General features: G+C 51.0%; 1 long non-coding RNA gene across 3 annotated transcripts; it reads left to right on the forward strand.

Moving 5' to 3' along the window:
* The first annotated feature begins 52 nt into the window (after positions 1–52).
* LOC137223327 (uncharacterized) lies at positions 53–2,216 on the forward strand. Of its 3 annotated transcripts, XR_010942792.1 has the most exons (3): positions 66–323; positions 482–564; positions 827–2,216. It is a non-coding gene; the product is annotated as an uncharacterized lncRNA (long non-coding RNA). The 3 variants fall into 3 exon arrangements; XR_010942793.1 differs by lacking the exon at positions 482–564 and having other exon boundaries at positions 53–187; XR_010942791.1 differs by having other exon boundaries at positions 66–564.
* Positions 2,217–6,358: the final 4,142 nt, after the last annotated feature.

Genomic DNA, 6,358 nt, shown 5'->3' on the forward strand with positions numbered 1-6,358 from the left:
TCGAGGGCCGCGGAAGATGACGTTAGCAGAGGAGTGGGCTGGCTCGGCCGACCTACGCCCCCTTCAGCCCTGAAGTGGACGGAATCCCGACGCGGCGGCTGGCGAGAGCCCCCGCCCCTCCACGGACGGCCGCCGGGGGGCGGCCAGGACGCCGGGGTCCCGCGCCGCTGGGAGCGAGGTTGTCGAGGTCAGAAAGACATTTAGGGAAATATTTGCCAAATAGAGTCGGGTGGGGTCCAGTTCTCGTCCGTTCCCTAGACAGCCCGCGTGCGCTGACCACCTGCGACGTGCCTTGCACAGTTCCAGTTGCTGGGGACACAGCGGTGAGCGAGTCGGGCCCAAACCTTCGCCCTTGCGGGGTCGGCGATCCAGAGGAGGCGGGCGAGGGGACCGAGTGACGGGAGTGCCGCATACCCTGCACATCAGGCCTGCAGGCTCCTGGGCGAGCTTTCTCAAGCCTGGCAACCTCTCTGGTCCCCAGTGCTTTGTCCCAAGACAGGACTGAGTGATGACGCCCGCGGCTGACCCGCGTCCTCGGGCTTAGCTGCAGGCGACCTTCTCCAGGTACCGCGGCCCCGCACCTACCGGGTCTGGGCCTGCCCTTTCCAGATGCCAGAACGGGGTGGGGGGGACACCAGCGGTCCGGCCCCCAGGGAGTCAGCCCTGCCTTGGGAGGCGGTTCTTACCAGCCACAGACCCCAGCCAGGCTTGTGCATAATCAAGGACAGCACAGAACTGGGGCTTCAGCCCACAGCGGTGCCCTCTCCCTGGAGGGAGGGAGCTCCTGCCTGGCCAACCCCTTTGTTCACCCCTTCGTTCCCCGCAGGCCGGCTTCCTTGCCTGCGCCCAGAGATCTGTGTCATAGCGCAGAATCGGGCTAGTACCTCTTGTGGATGAGGACAGCAAACTTGGAGGTGCTCCCAAGCTTGTTGGCAGACCGAGAGGGGTGGGGACTGGTGTACCAGGCATGGCCGGGGCCCTTTTCCGAGGAGGGCACGCTTCCCCTCAAGTGAAAAGAAGTCACATGCAGTGAGCAGGAGGAAGGGTGCCCCAGACAGGGGGCAGCTCGTGGTGCAGGGGGGGCCCCCAGCCCGGCCTCCTGGTTCCTCCCGTCCCAGCCGCTATGTTTCTTCCTCTGCCCCCTCCCGCCCACAGCTTGGACCCGAACCTCATCATCTCCGTACCTGTGTACGAGCCCCCCTTCAGATTCCCCTCTGCCACCAGAGCCACAGCGCCCCGGCCTTTGCACTTCATCCAGACCTGTGAGGGGAGAGGATCAGGGAGCACCCAGTGCCTCACCCGTCTTCAGGTACCTGGGCGGTGGAGAGGTCAGCAGTCCAGACCCTTCCCGTCAAGCCTGCTGTCCTCCGAGATTGGAGTGAGGCCCGACTCTGCTTTTATTCTACTTGAGTCGGTTTTTCTTCCTTCCGCCAGCAATCCCGAAGCCCAGCACTACGTGTTGAAACTGTGTCCTGATGTGTGTGTCAGACATAAAGTACTGTTACGTGTATGTTGGTGTCTTTGGTGGACAGGTGCGATTGTGCTGATCTTGTATCCACATTTTAGCTTTCCATCCCCCTAGGATGAAACCCTCACCTTGCTTCCAGTTGCCCCACCCTATGGACAGTCTACAGTGAGGACCCTCCTACAAGGCCCTCTCAGACTACATGTAAGAGTCTGGGAGGTGCATGCCCCAGAGTCGGGGTGTTGGCCAGAGGTCACCAGGTAGTGTTAAAGAGGGCTGCTAAAAGTTCTCTAGGCGGACTGTGCTGGTTCACTTCCCACAGTTGGCACAGGCTTGCGAGAGCCAATTGCTAAATTTTCAGGAATTTTATAAGCTTGTCATTAAACACTGCCATTGTTAAAAATGTAACTTCAGGGCTTCCCTGGTGGTGCAGTGGTTGAGAATCCGCCTGCCAGTGCAGGGGACACGGGTTCAAGCCCTGGTCCGGGAAGATCCCACATGCCGCAGAGCAACTAAGCCCGTGTGCCACAACTACTGAGCCTGTGCTCTAGAGCCCGTGAGCCACAACTACTGAAGCCTGTGCACCTACAGCCCGTGCTCCGCAACAAGAGAAGCCACCACAGTGAGAAGCCCGTGCACCACAACGAAGAGTAGCCCCCGCTTGCCGCAACTAGAGAAAGCCCACGCGCAGCAACAAAGACCCAATGCAGCCAAAAATAAATAAATAAAATAAATTTTTTTAAAAATGTAACTTCATTGTATTGTATTCATTCACTATTACCCATTTCTGTCTGTTGTAACTGACTGGGATGGTGGAGGTCTGTATAACGTTGTACACCGCGCTTCTCATCGAACCCCACTTTCACAGATAACACACTGGCAGCTTGAACGCAGCAAAGGTGGGAGTACTTACACCACGGATATTGGCAAATGCCACAGATCAGGGCTTGATTGTCTAGACTTAAAGTGATAGAATGCTAACAATGAAGATTAAACTTAAAAGTATGTGTGTCCGTAGTCATTACATTGTAAATAGCACACACACGATGTATAAACATATTCTGTAACCTAATTTCTTTCCTCAGTGGAGTACATGTCCAGTGAACCCAAACATCTTTAGTTTTTCTCTTAATGAAAAGCAAAAGTAGCAAAACTTAGGCTTGTTTAGCAGTTAATGTTCCAGTGTCTTATTTGGGAATGACCTGGGTACTCGAGGAATTCCTGCTGTGAATGGAAGATATTACCTATCAATATGTCATGTCAGTAAACAAAGGATGTTGTAGCCATCAGTCGCTACAGCCGCATCCCGGACGGTGAGCCACGAGGGAGCTCAGGATGGAGACAGGACGCCACCATCAAACCGTCAGCCGCTGCATCTGCCCCGCCCCACACAGGGCACCCGGAGGAAACTCAGGCTGCCAAAGCACGGGATACTGGCCCCAGATGGCTACGATGCGTAGCAAAGGAATGATGTCATTAACGGTGATCCTTTGACGCTCCGACTACCTGGTCTTTGTTACAAAACACCCTTTGCATCCCGGCCCCCCCCTCGCCTCTTCAGAGCAGTCCCTCTGCGTTATCTGAGACGCTGTGTCCTGGACTTAAGTCCTCAGTTTTGTCCTTTGCATCCTGGCCCCCCCCTCGCCTCTTCAGAGCAGTCTCTCTGCGTTATCTGAGACGCTGTGTCCTGGACTTAAGTCCTCAGTTTTGTCCACCAAATAAAACAACTCAACTTCTAGGTTGTGCTTTTTTTTTTTTTCAGTCTACACCATCTAACTTAATTTAGCAGTTCCAAGTTACTAAAAACCTGGAGGAACCATTTTAAGAAGACAGTCCTAGAACATAATTACTCCTAAAGAGTTCATCTAAAAACTCTTACCTCATATACACTTAATTTACTTAAAAGTTTTGACTTGGCCTCTGTGCACCAGTGCCAAATCAAATCTTGGAGGTAGAGTTTTGGGTGAAGTAGAAAAGAATGGCTTTATTGCTTTGCCAGGCAAAGGGGGACACAGGGGCTCATGCCCCTCAAAACTGTCCCAACCCGGGAGGATTTGGTGAGTTTTATAGCAATGGTTCAAAGGCAGGTTGCTGATAAGGATCTGAGTGTGTGCAGGGCCTGTGCTCCTTTAATCTGGCCTCAGGTGGTCTCTTGATGAGCTTCTCTGGAATGAAGAATGCTAACATCTTCCATTTGTTGGGGGTTTTAGTTCTGTAAAGAGCTCAAAGATATTGTTATGTGCATCCCTTGAGGGGGAACCAGGACCCTGCCCCAAGGCTGCACCATTGTTTCTTGGCCACTCCTCCCTTATTTCTGCATCCCCTCCCTTCCCTGATTAGCAACTGTTCAAATCTGCCCCTTGGGACTCAGGGAAGGTCATGGAGGCTGGAGTCTGATCTCTACAAACAAGAAACGGGGGACAAAGAAAGATTTGCATGCCCAGGAGTCTCACAGGGTCCCGCTCTGTTTCAGTTTTATCATATCAAGTTATTCTTCTTGCTGACAAGTTTTGTAACAGGAATAATCAGATCTTAATTTGACTTGTAGTAAAGCTAAGTACAATAAAAGTATTACACTTAATGCTGATGAGTCTAAAGACATGTCTGTATTAATTAAACCAAACTTGTTTTCATTCATTAAAAATTAATCCTAGATGATATGATCCTGAAATTCATTTAGGTTAGTCTTATATTTCTGAGTATCTACATAAGCACTTAATTTCCCTTAAGCCAATTAAATAGAGCTCTTTTACAAATTAGTTTTAGCAATACCACACATCTACAAAACACACGTGCATAGATACATACAAACAGAGACCCTGCACTTCTGAAACCAAGCAGAACTCTGTGGGGCTCCTGGGCATGAAAGCCTTTCTGTGTCCCCCATTTCTTGTTTGTAGGAAATAGACTTCAGCCTCCACCACCTTCCCTGAGTCCTAAAAGGCAGGTCCAAACAGTTGCTAATCAGGGAAGGGAGGGGATGCAGAGACAAGGGAGGAGCTGCCGAGAAACAATAGTGCAGCCTTGGGGCAGGGTCCTGCACCACAACTACTGAGCTTGTGTGCCTCAACTAAAGAGCCTTTGTGCCACAAAGTACAGAGCCCAGGTGCTCTGGAACCCGTGTGCCACAACTAGAGAGAAGCCCACCCACTGCAACGAAAGATCCTGCGTGCTGCAACCAAGACCCAATGCAGCCAAAAATAAGAAAATAAAAATAAATAAATAAGGGACTTCCCTGCTGTCCAGCGGGTGGGACTCCGTGCTCCCAATGCAGGGGGCCTGGGTTCGATCCCTGATCAGGGAACTCGATCCTGCATGCATGCAGCAACTAAGAGTTCACGTGCCGCAGCTAAATAGTCCGCATGCCGCAGCTGAAGAGCCCGTGTGCCGCAACTAAGACTGGGCACAGCCAAAATAAATAAATAAATATATATATATTTTTAAATAATAAATAAATAAATCTTAAAAAAATAAAATGAAATGAATAATACCGATTTCCATGTATGGTCATATGGCCTACCACTTTATTTTTATTATTATTATTATTATTATTTTTTTGCAATACACGGGCCTCTCACTGTTGTGGGCTCTCCCATTGTGGAGCACAGGCTCCGGACACGCAGGCCCAGTGGCCATGGCTCACGGGCCCAGCCGCTCCGCGGCATGTGGGATCTTCCCGGACCGGGGCACGAACCCGTGTTCCCTGCATCGGCAGGTGGACTCTCAACCACTGTGCCACCAGGGAAGCCCTGGCCTACCACTTTATTTTTAATTTTTGAAACATGACCATAAACCTTTATGAAAAATTATAACAAGGTCTTCATTTCATTTACTTTTAGCTATGTCATAAATACCAGAAGAGAAACTGGATGGTTTGTGAGGAAAGAGAAAACGTTTTCCATAAAGCAAATTTAGAAATCCTTCCCTTTTGGCTCCGTTTTCTGATCCCCCTTCACTGTGTTGAAGAGAGATCAAGTTCTTCCAGGTTTTTGCTTAGGTGGGTGGTTTCCAGACTGACCGGCCTCTCCAGGTCCAGGTGGTTCCTGCACAGCGCTTTCCGGTCACTAGATCTATGACTTGTCCCACCTTGAAAATGGTCTCAGCCTGTTCACGCTCCACGTGCTTTGTTCGCGGGACAGGTAGAGCTCTGAGAAGCACAATACCCCCACGGTGCACTGCTGGAGAGCATCGTGGGCAAAGGAGGTTTTTCGTTTATTAAGATACTGGTCCTCTGGATAAAATCCTTTTGGAGATTCAGCTCAAATGTCTTATGTAATCAAGAACGCTCTCCTTCAGCAACCTCTAATAAACAGGGATCCAGAACCAGCCTGGTCACTCTCACTTCAGCAGTTGTTTGCGTTGCTGTCCCATGACAGCACTTGGCATGGACAGATGAATGAGCTATTGACATTATGTGGCTTTGGTCACCTGGAGGGCTCCCACATGGCAGCCCATCACTTTAAATATTTAATCTAAACATACTGGACAAAATATGAAACAAAGGTTTTCAGGCAGTAGACGACAGGCACTGCAGGACAGTGATCCTTGGGAGAAGGGAAACAGCAAGGTGAGTTCCGTGGTTGGCCAGCCTGCCCCTGGAGGAACGTCCCAGGCTGCAGGACACGGAGGAAGAACCCAAATACAGCTGGCTATGCCCGTGGCTTGAAGAGACAGAGTTCAGCATCCGGGGAGCCCAAGGTGACTAGAACTTTTCGGGCAGAGTTGCAGAGGGAAAAGGCACAGCTCTGGGGCTCTGCAGTGTGTCCCCTCCAGTTCTCAGCACGTACAGAAGTGCCCCGAGGCTGGGAAACAGGGAACAGGGAAAGTGGAACAATCCTCAGAGTTCACGCGGGCCAGAAAGAGGTTCCCAATGGCCGCGGGGCACTGAGTAGA

Source organism: Pseudorca crassidens, chromosome 4 (assembly GCF_039906515.1).
Source record: "Pseudorca crassidens isolate mPseCra1 chromosome 4, mPseCra1.hap1, whole genome shotgun sequence".
NCBI classification, from domain to species: domain Eukaryota; kingdom Metazoa; phylum Chordata; class Mammalia; order Artiodactyla; family Delphinidae; genus Pseudorca; species Pseudorca crassidens.